This window comes from Antechinus flavipes, chromosome 2 (assembly GCF_016432865.1).
Source record: "Antechinus flavipes isolate AdamAnt ecotype Samford, QLD, Australia chromosome 2, AdamAnt_v2, whole genome shotgun sequence".
In the NCBI taxonomy this organism is placed as follows: Eukaryota; Metazoa; Chordata; class Mammalia; order Dasyuromorphia; family Dasyuridae; genus Antechinus; species Antechinus flavipes.
Genome location: NC_067399.1, coordinates 303,855,619 through 303,868,831, shown reverse-complemented (window position 1 = coordinate 303,868,831; position 13,213 = coordinate 303,855,619).

Sequence of the window (13,213 nt, the reverse complement as noted above, 5' to 3'; positions counted from 1 at the left end):
AAATGACATTTAAATTACTAATGATCTGCATGAATATGTGGTCAATCTTGAAACAGAAACTTACAATCTTTGCTCTATCTTATTTATTTATTTATTTTTTGCTCAGGGAGTTAGATGTTTGTAGAGCTAATAATTATGCATATATAATATATGCACTGTATACAGACTCGTAAATATGGATGTGAAAATAAAATATGTAACTTGCTTTTTATTAGCCACATTGATTTTTGTATGAAATGTTTTATTTACACAAAATTTCTCTGTTAGCTTCAGTAGTCCAAAGAGTGCAAAACTATTTTTATTTTAAAGCATATATATGTATAATAGAATTTTTAGCAAGCCTCTATTAGAAAACAACTAGGTACAGGAACTGTTCTGTGTAATAGGGAAACAAGAAAAAAATGAAATCAACTCTATTCTTATAATATTTAATATTCTCTATAAGGAGAATTATATTCTATGAACAGGCAGGGAGATACAATAAGAAAACAGAGAACTGAATACAAAATGTCTTCAGAGCAGTAATATCAGTTTACTGGTAGAGAACATTTACAACTGAGGAAATCAGACTAAGACATATATAGAAACTGGGACCTCAGTTTGAGCTGGAATGGGCCCAGAGAAACTAAGTGGGCAGAGTTAGGAGTGCAGAGCATTCTTTTATGGAGGACAGTTTAAGTAATGGTATGGATCCAGCAAATGAAACACCAGATATAATGAACATTAACTAGAATAGTTTCATTAAAACATAGACATAGAATTTTGAGAGAGAATAATGTAAAATCAATTTTGATTTTGTGTTGGCCTCAGACTGTGAAGTGCTTTAAAGGTCAAATCAAGGAGATTGTATTTTATACTAGGGACAATGGGAAGTCCCTAAAGCATCATGATTAATGAGTTGACATCAAATCTTTCATTTATCATTATGAACTTGGTATTTGTATGGAGAATAAGGTGTGAAGTAGTTTGTGGCTATATGTTTGGAGAACATACAAGTTGTAAGAAATACTGCTGAGGTAGAATGCATACATCATGGATGACTACAATATTTGCCTCACAAGCACCAGAATGAGAGTTTACAATTCACCAGTTTGGAACCACTGTCAAAGGGAAAAAATAATCAAGGATATCAAATTTCTGTTTAGCAATAAAAAGGATGTTACACACAGGAAAATAAGAAGCCCTAAATTACACATTAACTTCTTCAGCCCTCCCCCTTATCCCCTAACAAAATTTGAACAATGAGTACATGCCAAATAATGCTTAAAATAATTAACTATATTATTTTAAAATACAAATTGCCCTATGCCTTTATTTCAGCCATGATGCTTACATCATGGTAAGATTAATATCCTTTGAATGGTGAAGTTTTACTCTCTTGCCTGTACAGATTAAGTTCCAGGGATAGGGATTATATCTTAGACTTCTTCCATATTATTCTACAGCATTCATTTCAATGCCCTGCATATAGAGGATTCTTCCTACCCCTTGCTCTCTGCCTCCTTCTTTTATTCTGTGCATGTGTGTTTCTTTTTCTCTTTCTGTCTATATATAACTGTGTGTGTTTCTGACTTTCTAGCTTAGAAGAATTCTAATTAAAAGTAATGGTGGTCATAATGCAAAATGAACCTTTCCTTAGGCTATGTCTACACAAGTTCTTGGTTAGTATCATCTTAAGTTCAGTGAAATAGAATGTCTGATTTCCAGAAGAGAAAACTGCTACATGAAATGTTCACTTTTAAACCAATGGTTTTGGCATGTGTAGACAAAATTCTAACCCCTCTTAATATAGTTTCTTGTACCATCCTCAGATGATAATATCTTGCTCATTGAATTTCCTGAAAAAAAAAAAAAAAGATTTGTATCATCAGTTTTGAGATAAAAAGGCTTTATGTTGTATTGCTAAAGCCTTAAATCAGACAATATTTTTACTATTGGATTTCATCTGCTATTATTCCAGCTTATTATAGATTTGTGTTCTTTGCTCTCAGCTTAATAAGTGACCAGCTGGTAAAGGAGAACAGTATATTAAAACAAGACCATAATATAAGTTAACATGAAGATGATAGAACAGTGGAGATGCCAAGATGGAAATTCCACATGCATGGATCCATTCTATTAGAATCACTGTTCCCTGGCTGCTACTTTTATCTTTTCACCTTCCCCAACATTACCAACTCTATTTGGTTCCTTCAAAAAATGTGGTGGTTTCTTCCATTTCTCTACAGTAAGTTATATCCTCTGGCATCTGACCTTCCTGGAAAACATGAAGAGATAGCCAAGCAAATGATTTATTCCCTGATGTGAAGGTTAAATATCAGGAAAGGGATGGCCTTTTCCAGGAAAGTTCAACGCCTCTCTATAAAACATGTAAGTAATATGTAAGTATTGTTCATATGTACATACTTAAACTAATTTCTTTCCTCCCTAAACATATTAATAACCTTCTGCAAAAGGAGCTTTTGAAGATGTACAGTTATATATGTCTAAAAACATACTTAACCATTCTTTTTTATTGATGTTTGGAATGAAATAACTTCATATTTGGGAGAAAGAAAAACAATATATAGGTTAGATGATGGCAAAAAAAGGTTTTGAGGTACCCAAGTAGCCCTTTACTAATTTTCCTCCTAAATAACTATCAGTACAATTATTCATGCTACATATTATGGAGGTTAAGGACAAATCTCAAGTGTCTCAATAATTAACTTTCAGGAAGCACCTGAAAGCATTTTTACAAAAATGAAGTGAATGTTCCTAATAAGATATTTGAAATGTAAAATCTGTGATCACTTAACAACAAATTGGGTTTATTTAGTATGGGGCGAAGTGAACTGCCTTTGCTATGTTTTCATAATTCTTCCCATGACCTCTAATGTCTAAACTTTTATTGCTGTAATTTTTTTAAGGCTGTATTTATACAAAATTTTTGTCTAGACATCTAAGTAGCAAAATCCTTTTCACCTATAGGTTTCAGTGAGAATGGATTTTTTTACAGAAACTGAAAAATACCAGTTACATTTGTCTTACCACTGTGTGGGTAGGTTGGAAGCAAAATTTGAATTGAATGAAGCTTATGGTTTCCCTTTGGTTACTATTTAGTTATAAAATTATGATTGTGGGTATTTTTGCTACTGCATATCTAAACAGAAATTTTGCATAGGCAATGTATCAATAAGAAAATGGATTAATTTGGGGACCACGCACTCAAAATGACTAGCAAATTGATTGTATTTTCCAATTTTCATTTACTTAAGAAGTTGCTTGGCATAGTTAATAGAAAATTGATTGGTTATGAAATACTGAAAACTTGGGTTCAAGATGGATCCTTATTCATGCTTTTTGTGTGATTCTTTGCAAGCCATTAATCATCTCAAAAAACTAGGTAAATCTCTAAAATTATTGTTTGCAGAGAAAAAGCTGCCTACATTGGTTTTAAGAATTTTTTTTCCACAGGAGTATCCAGTATAAGTGGAATCATGAGCCCAAACCCTAATCTCTGTTACATCTGATTGTTTCAATTCATTCATTATAGGGAAGCTCATCTTAAAAAAAAAAAAACTGATATAGAGAACCTTTTCATTTGATAAATATTTAAGGAGACTTCCTCTGATTAACAAATTATCCTCCATGTCTTTCCTTCAAAGGACTTTCTTATAGTGGAAATGAACAGTTAAAACTTCCTTGAAAATGAGTGTAATAGAAAAACAGTATAATAAAAAGTAAAAATTAAATTAAAATATAAACTGAAATAGCATAATACTTAGAATTTTATTTTCCCTAGTTACATGTACAATTTTAAATATTCATTTAAAATTTTTTTAATTCTAGATTCTCTCCCTTTTTCCTCCCAAATCCCTACCATATTGATAAAGCAAACACTTTAATGTAGGTTATACATGTGTAGTCATACAAAACATTTCCATTATAGTCATGTTGTAAAAAACTCTCATACATACACACACACACACAAAAAAAAAAAACCCACAAAATCCTCAAGAAAATGAAGTGAAAAAATAAAATAAAAATGCTTCAATTTGTTTTTAGCACTATCAGTTATTTTTCTGGATAGCATTTTTTCATCGTAAGTCCTTCAGAGTTGTATTGGATCATTATATTGCTGACAAATTCTAAGTGATTCACAACAAATAATCTTAAAATATTACTGTCATGTTGTATGTAGTATATTTGACTTTGCATTAGCTCATGGAAGTCTTGCCAAAATTTCCTGATAGCACCCTGCTCATTATTTCTAATAGAACAATAGTATTCCACCATAATCATATATCATAATTTGTCTAGCCATTCCCAAATCGATGAATATGCCCATAGTTTCCAATTTTTTCCCTCAAAGAAGCTAAAACATTTTACTACATATAGGTTCTTTTCTTTTCCTTTTTTATCTCTCTGGGGTCACAGAGCTAGTAGTGATATTGCTATGTCAAAAGGTATGCAAGATTTTGTAGCCATTTGGACATAGTTCCATATTGCTCTACAGAACGGTTGAATCACCTCCCAACTCCACAAACTATACCTTAATGTCTTATTTTTCTCCCACACCCCCTTCAGCATTTGTTATTTTTCCTCTGTTTTATTAGCCAATCTGATAGACACAAAGTAATATCTCAGAATTGTTTTAATTTGCATTCCTCCAATCAAAAGTGAATTAAAGCATATCTTCATATGGATATAGATAACTTTGATTACTTCATCTGAAAATTTCATATCTTTTGATCATTTACCAATTGGGAAATGGCTTTTATTTTTATAAATTTGATTTGGTTACTATATATTTGAAAAATAAGTCCTTGAATTATCATAGAAAATTACCTCATTTGTTTTCCTTACAATTACTATTGCTAATGTAATTCCCTTCCTCCTGTTTATTCTATTCTCTCTCTCTCTCTCCCTAGCCCACCTCAGAAGTGTTTTGCTTCTACCTTCAGCCCTAATCAGGTCTTTCTTCTTTCATCCCCCTTCTTATCCCTTTCTTCTCCTATAAAATAGAATTATACTGGAAAGTGATAAAGACACAATCAATAAGCACTTATCCATCATCTAGGAGCTTTTATTCTGAGGCTAGAAAGAGAAAACTAAAATTGTCTCTGCTCTCAAGAACTCCAGCTCTATCAGAGGAGACAGCACATCCATACACATAAAACTATATGTAAAAAACAGGAACAAAATAAGTATGAGGCAATTTAAATAGTAACTGGGCATTTAGAAAAAAATATATATGCAGTAAGTAATTGACACCTGAGTAGAGTTTTGGAGCCAGCAAAGGATACTAAAAATCAAAGGTAAGAAGGAAATGAATTCTAGGCATAAAGACAACCTTTGCAAAGGCATAGAAAGATATGGAATGATGTATATGAAGAGTTAGAAAGTCAGTTCAACCTTGTAGCCAAAGGTGCTATAGCAATTTATACTAAAAAGAAATCGGTCTTGTCTAAGAGTAATAATATAAGAAGCTATTAATGTAGACAGAGATATAAGTATAGTAAAGGCAATCAGGGCTTTAATTCAGGAAATATAGAGGGCATAAAAATTGATGCTAGTAAACTCTTGCCTTCATTTTGCCTCTTTACCTTCCAAGTAAGTAGTTTTATGAGTGTCTTAAGAGACTCATACATGGAGACTAGAATCATTGGTTTTCTCTTTCTCTCTTCTCATGATGGTATTTGATAGCTCTTCCCTTTAGAAAGTCAGTGACCCAGGAGCCTTCCCTACCATAGTTGATTTAAGTTTTAAATACTTGTTGTTTGCTTTGGAGTACTCACTTCAAGCATCAAAATGACTATTTAATATCCAGATTGTGGATATGTATTCACGGTCACAACAAAGTTATTTAGAATTTTATTACTTTTTGTCTTTTTAGAATGAAAAGACAGAGGAAGAAACTAAATGATAATTCTAACAGTATTCCTAGTCAAATAAGATCATTCCCAAACACTTAGTCATTAATCATAAAATATCTGTATATCCATCTATATCATTTATCTCTATCACTATATGTCTGTATCATTCTATAATATTTATTTGATTGGCATTTTGGGAAATGGTCAACTTTATCAGCATTCCTGATTGAAAATAAGAAGTGGAATATGATAATAAATTCAATGCACTGTGGAAATATCCAAAGGTCAAATGTCAATGCAACAAATTCTAATAACTGCGTTAATTGTAACACTATGTCAGAGTTCTATTATATTGAATACAAAAACTAAATAAATGATTTGTAGTATTATTTTCCTATGATTTGTAATACTATCTTGGCATTTGACCAGTGCTTTTTTTTTCTAGACTTTTTAGGTAATTACTCTCACTCCAGATTGATATGGTCAAAACTTTTTAAACTTCCAATCTCGCACCCAACAGAGTGAGAGAGAGCAGTAAAATAGAATAATAACCCCTTAATGAGCCAGACTAGCACCATACTATTGTTAGAGATGTCAATTTTAATGGCTTTTGTTTAATATGTATTGGAAGCTAAGTGGTGCAATGGATATAGTGGTGGGCCTAAAGTTATGAATTCCTGAGTTCAAATGTGGCCTCTTCATTTTTATTAGATTATGAATCTGAGCAAAACATTTTATCCTATTTGCCTCCATTTTCTCATCTTTAGAGTGAGCTAGAAAAGGAAATGGCAAGCTACTCTAATACCTTTGCTAAGCAAATCCCAAATGGGGTCACAAATAGGTGGACATGACTGAACAAAATTAGACTTATTCTTCCTGATCCTAGCGTTCAGAACTAGATGTAATGGAGATTGGGGGGAGGGGAGTTAGAAAGTTGTTTTTCACAGACATGCGTAAGGTAGAACTACCTAAGAATTAGAGCTGTATACAAGGGTATAAGTTGTTTCCAGTGGTAATGATGTCTTTTTAAAGAAAATGTTGAAAGGAAGAGTAGACGATGAATTATCAGGTATCATATTACATGTGATAACATGGATGTTTGTCTAGCTAGGGAATGTGTACAGATGTTTTACAAAGAATAGATTGATTTCATCTTTTCATGAAGGTCAAATAACCCTTAGCCTGTCACATTCTTTATGGATGGTGACATTGAATTTCTAAATGGCTATAAAATTTGCATAAGGTACCCTAATTGGATGTAAGGCTGTTTTTTTTTTCTTCTTCTTCTTCAATATATAGCTGAATGTAAAAAGGGTAAGAAAAAGAGTAGGTCATGGTTTATACTGATGAAATTTACTTAGACACCTACAGTTCATCCCACATGATTTATAAAAATGTGTGACTATTTATCTTTGAAAGTAAATCCAGAAAGTTCACAAAACTAAGTCAAAACATTTTTAAAAATGATTTGAAGAAGAGTAAACCAACATATTGGCCTGAACTATAGCAAATATTTAGGAATCAAACCTTTTCCCTATTATTTTTTGTTAATTAAAACAAAAAATTTGGTAGCCAGAATGTTAAAGTGATATTACAACAAAGATTTCAGATAATTAATAGGATCAAAAGATCTCTTGTCTTTTGATCTATCTTGTGATCAGTTCACAACTCTTTTCTTCCAAATGAATTCTCATAAAAATAAACAAATGACATTTTAAAATTATTAATTAATTGTTTGCTATACAAAGATATTTTCAAATTATTCATTTGAAAAATGTAAAGTTATTATTTTAGATTAGCTTTGATAAAAATGTATCAAAATACTAAATTAGATTAGCAAAAGTAAAATAAATATTACATTCTAAATGATAATATTGCAAATGGATATGTATGTATATATCCATATTTATTTATTTTATATGTGAATGTACATGTAATTGAAGGAAGAAAACAAAAGTTTTACAAGCAAAACCTTAATTGTTAATGGACTAAATTTCATAATTAAAAAAAAGAATAAATTAGCATGCAAGTAATCAGAACTAAACTTGATACACATGAGAAATACATTTAATCCCTTATACATTTTTAAAAGTAGGAATTCCAATCTTGACTTTAAAATAGGAATAAATAAAATTGATAAAGTCATGAGAGATAAATTGGGAAAATATATATTAAATGGATCTACAGACAAAGGAAAAATAACAACAATAAATATAGTTGCTATCTGTTCAACAGAGTCATCTAGAGAATCATAAGATTAGCTAGGTTTGAAGAGAATGTGATTGGTATGGATATCTCATCAAGTAGAGATTTGAGAGAGGACTTTATCAGGTAGAGGAGAAGCTGTAGGGGTGGAGAAATTGCCATTGTGTTAATTTCACACTGCTAATCAAGTAGAATAATAAAAAAAAAAAAACAGAACCTAATTCTGCCTGTTTATTCAGATTGAACATAATAAGGAATTTGGATAATAGTGAATTCTTTTTGTGAATTCTATCTGCATTACTACAGAATACTTAATATATCATAAAACAGCATCTTTTGGGTGAAAAAAGTTGTGGTGTGTTGTTCTTCAAGGAGACATAGTCTCTTTCTACATTCACATTATATTTACAGAAAAGAAAAGAACTCCTACAGTATTAAAAATAGACATGCAAAGTCAAGTGTTGTGATTTAGAACAACATGTAGCCATTTAACCAGATATTTAAAAGCAGGAAGAAATGAAGTGAAAACCACTGATTGTTTTCCCCTTGGGACCTTCACTAACACTGTACCCGGATGCTTATCCAACATATTTTCCTGGGGGAGGAGTAGGGGGAAAGAGAGAGAGAGAGATGAGATAACATATTCATTTCTTTTGCTACTTTCTTTTGCTCATTGACCAAATGCCTAAGTTATTAAGTTACTCTAATTGAAGTTCATTACTGACTAAATATAGATTAGTTAGGTCATTCAATGGATAGAATGGATAGGACCAGTCAGAAAGAACTGAGTTCAAATGTGGCCTCAAACACTTAGCTATGTCACTCTGGTAAACACATTTAAGCTTTATCTGCTTCAAATAAAGTAGAAAATGGAATGGCAAACTTCTCCAGAATCTTTATTAAAAAAATCTCATAAACAGTATTGATGTTTTGTGGTCCAGTTACAAAAAGTTGAACGAAACTGAACTACTAAACAACAGTTCACTAACTCTCTCACTCCGCTTTGCATTTGCTTCTCTTTCTTGTTTCATTTCCACAGAAAAAGATGCTCTTCTCAGGACAGGTTCATCACCACTACCCTTATCACCACATTTCTAATTTAAGTCATGATTGACTCTACCTCCCTCAGTTCCTTCTCTCTATTGTTTAAAGAACTGAAGGATGGAATACCCAACTTCTCCCAATGACAACTTTTATAGGAGATAAATACTGATCTAAGATCACACTGTGGGTATATGCTGCTTTGGCTGGTTTCAATTCCATGCAACAAAATTGTGTTCCATTTCCCACTATCTCTGTTTCCCCTTATGCTTTACTCTTTTTTTTTTCTTGTTCTCTTTCTTCTGCCTTCTTTTTTTTTTTTAATTTTTTATTTAATAATTACATTATATTGACACTCGTTTCTGTTCCGATTTTTTCCCCCTCCCTCCCTCCACCCCCTCCCCTAGATGGCAAGCAGTCCTTTATATGTTGGATATGTTGCAGTATATCCTAGATACAATATATGTTTGCAGAACCGAACAGTTCTCTTGTTGCATAGGGAGAATTGGATTCAGAAGGTATAAATAATCCGGGAAGAAAAACAAAAATGCAGATAGTTTACATTCGTTTCCCAGTGTTCTTTCTTTGGGTGTAGCTGCTTTTGTCCGTCATTTATCAATTGAAACTCAGGTCTCTTTGTCAAAGAAATCCACTTCCATCAAAATATGTCCTCATACAATATCGTTGTCGAAGTGTATAATGATCTCCTGGTTCTGCTCATTTCACTTAGCATCAGTTCATGTAAGTCTCGCCAGTCCTCTCTGTATTCATCCTGCTGGTCATTTCTTACAGAACAATAATATTCCATAACATTCATATACCACAATTTACCCAGCCATTCTCCAATTGATGGGCATCCATTCATTTTCCAGTTTTTAGCCACTACAAACAGGGCTGCTACAAACATTTTGGCACATACAGGTCCCTTTCCCTTCTTTAGTATTTCTTTGGGATATAAGCCCAATAGAAACACTGCTGGATCAAAGGGTATGCACAATTTGATAATTTTTTGGGCATAATTCCAGATTGCTCTCCAGAATGGTTGGATTCGTTCACAACTCCACCAACAATGCATTAGTGTCCCAGTTTTCCCGCATCCCCTCCAACATTCATCATTATTTTTTCCTGTCATCTTAGCCAATCTGACAGGTGTGTAGTGGTATCTCAGAGTTGTCTTAATTTGCATTTCTCTGATCAATAATGATTTGGAACACTCTTTCATAGGAGTGGTAATAGTTTCGATTTCATCCTCTGAAAATTGTCTGTTCATATCCTTTGATCATTTATCAATTGGAGAATGGCTTGATTTCTTATAAATTTGAGTCAGTTCTCTATATATTTTGGAAATGAGGCCTTTATCAGAACCTTTAACTGTGAAAATGTTTTCCCAGTTTGTTGCTTCCCTTCTAATCTTGTTTGCATTAGTTTTATTTGTACACAGGCTTTTTAATTTGATGTAATCGAAATTTTCTATTCTGTGATCAGTAATGGTCTCTAGTTCATCTTTGGTCACAAATTTCTTTCTCCTCCACAAGTCTGAGAGATAAACTATTCTATGTTCCTCTAATTTATTTATAGTCTCGTTCTTTATGCCTAGGTCATAGACCCATTTTGATCTTATCTTGGTATATGGTGTTAAGTGTGGGTCCATGCCTAATTTCTGCCATACTAATTTCCAATTATCCCAGCAGTTTTTATCAAATAATGAATTCTTTTCCCAGAAGTTAGGGGCTTTGGGTTTGTCAAACACTAGATTGCTATAATTGACTATTCTGTCTTGTGAGCCTAGCCTTTTCCACTGATCCACTAATCTATTTCTTAGCCAATACCAAATGGTTTTGGTGACTGCTGCTTTATAATATAATTTTAGATCAGGTACAGCTAGGCCACCTTCATTTGATTTTTTTTTTCATTAATTCCCTTGAGATTCTCGACTTTTTATTGTTCCATATGAATTTTGTTGTTATTTTTTCTAGATCAATAAAATATTTTCTTGGAAGTCTGATTGGTATAGCACTAAATAAATAGATTAGTTTAGGGAGTATTGTCATCTTTATTATGTTCGCTCGGCCGATCCAAGAGCACTTAATATTTTTCCAATTATTTAAGACTGACTTTATTTGTGTGGAGACTTTTTTATAATTTTGCTCATATAATTCCTGACTTTCCTTTGGTAGATAGATTCCCAAATATTTTATGGTATCAACAGTTATTCTGAATGGAATTTCTCTTTGTATCTCTTGCTGTTGGGTTTTGTTGGTGATGTATAAAAATGCTGAGGATTTATGGGGATTTATTTTGTAGCCAGCTACTTTGCTAAAATTATGAATTATTTCCAATAGCTTTTTGGTAGAATCTCTGGGGTTCTCTAGGTATACCATCATATCATCTGCAAAGAGTGATAGTTTGGTTTCCTCATTGCCTACTCTAATTCCTTTTATATCTTTCTCGGCTCTTATTGCCGAGGCTAGTGTTTCTAATATGATATTAAATAATAATGGTGATAGTGGGCAACCTTGCTTCACTCCAGATCTTACTGGGAAAGGTTCCAGTTTTTCCCCATTGCATATGATGCTTACTGATGGTTTTAAATATATGCTCCTGACTATTTTAAGGAAAAGTCCATTTATTCCTATGCTCTCAAGTGTTTTTATTAGGAATGGATGTTGGATTTTATCAAATGCTTTTTCTGCATCTATTGAGATGATCATGTGGTTTTTGTTTGTTTGGTTATTGATATAGTCAATTATGCTAATAGTTTTCCTAATATTGAACCAGCCCTGCATTCCTGGTATAAATCCTACTTGGTCATAGTGTATTATCCTGGTGACAATTTTCTGTAATCTTTTTGCTAATATTTTATTTAAGATTTTCGCATCAATATTCATTAGGGAGATTGGTCTATAATTTTCTTTCTCTGTTTTCAGCCTACCTGGTTTAGGTATCAGTACCATATCTGTGTCATAAAAGGAGTTTGGTAGAACTCCTTCAATCCCTATTTTTTCAAATAGTTTATATAACATTGGAGTTAATTGTTCTTTAAATGTTTGGTAGAATTCACATGTAAATCCATCTGGTCCTGGGGATTTTTTCTTAGGGAGTTGATTGATAGTTTGTTCTATTTCTTTTTCTGAGATGGGACTGTTTAGGATATTTACTTCTTCCTCTGTTAGTTTGGGCAAGCTGTATTTTTGGAGGTATTTTTCTATTTCATTTAAGTTGTCGAATTTATTGGCATAAAGTTGGGCAAAGTAACTCCTAATTATTGCTCTAATTTCCTCTTCGTTAGTGGTGAGTTCTCCCTTTTCATTTTTAAGACTAACAATTTGATTTTCCTCTTTCCTTTTTTTAATCAGATTTACTAAGGGTTTGTCTATTTTGTTGGTTTTTTCATAGAACCAACTCTTAGTTTTATTAATCAATTCAATAGTTTTTTTACTTTCAATTTTATTGATCTCACCTTTTACTTTTAGAATTTCAAGTTTAGTGTTTGACTGGGGGTTTTTAATTTGTTCCTTTTCTAGCATTTTTAATTGCAAACCCAATTCATTGACCTTCTCTTTCTCTATTTTATACAAATAGGCCTCTAGAGATATGAAATTTCCCCTTATTACCGCTTTGGCTGCATCCCATACATTTTGGTATGATGTCTCATTATTATCGTTTTCTTGGGTGAAGTTATTAATTATGTCTATGATTTGCTGTTTCACCCAATCATTCTTTAGTATGAGATTATTTAGTTTCCACTTATTTTTTGGTCTACTTCCCCCTGCTTTTTTGTTGAATGTAATTTTCATTGCATCGTGGTCTGAAAAGGATGCATTTACTATTTCTGCCTTACTACATTTGAGTTTGAGGTTTTTATGTCCTAATATATGGTCAATTTTTGTATAGGTTCCATGAACTGCTGAAAAGAAAGTGTATTCCTTTCTGTCTCCATTACATTTTCTCCAGAGATCTATCATATCTAACTTTTCTAGTATTCTATTTACCTCTTTGACTTCTTTCTTATTTATTTTGTGGTTTGATTTATCTAATTCTGAGAGTGCAAGGTTAAGATCTCCCACTATTATAGTTTTACTGTCTATTTCTTCTTGCAGCTCTCTTAG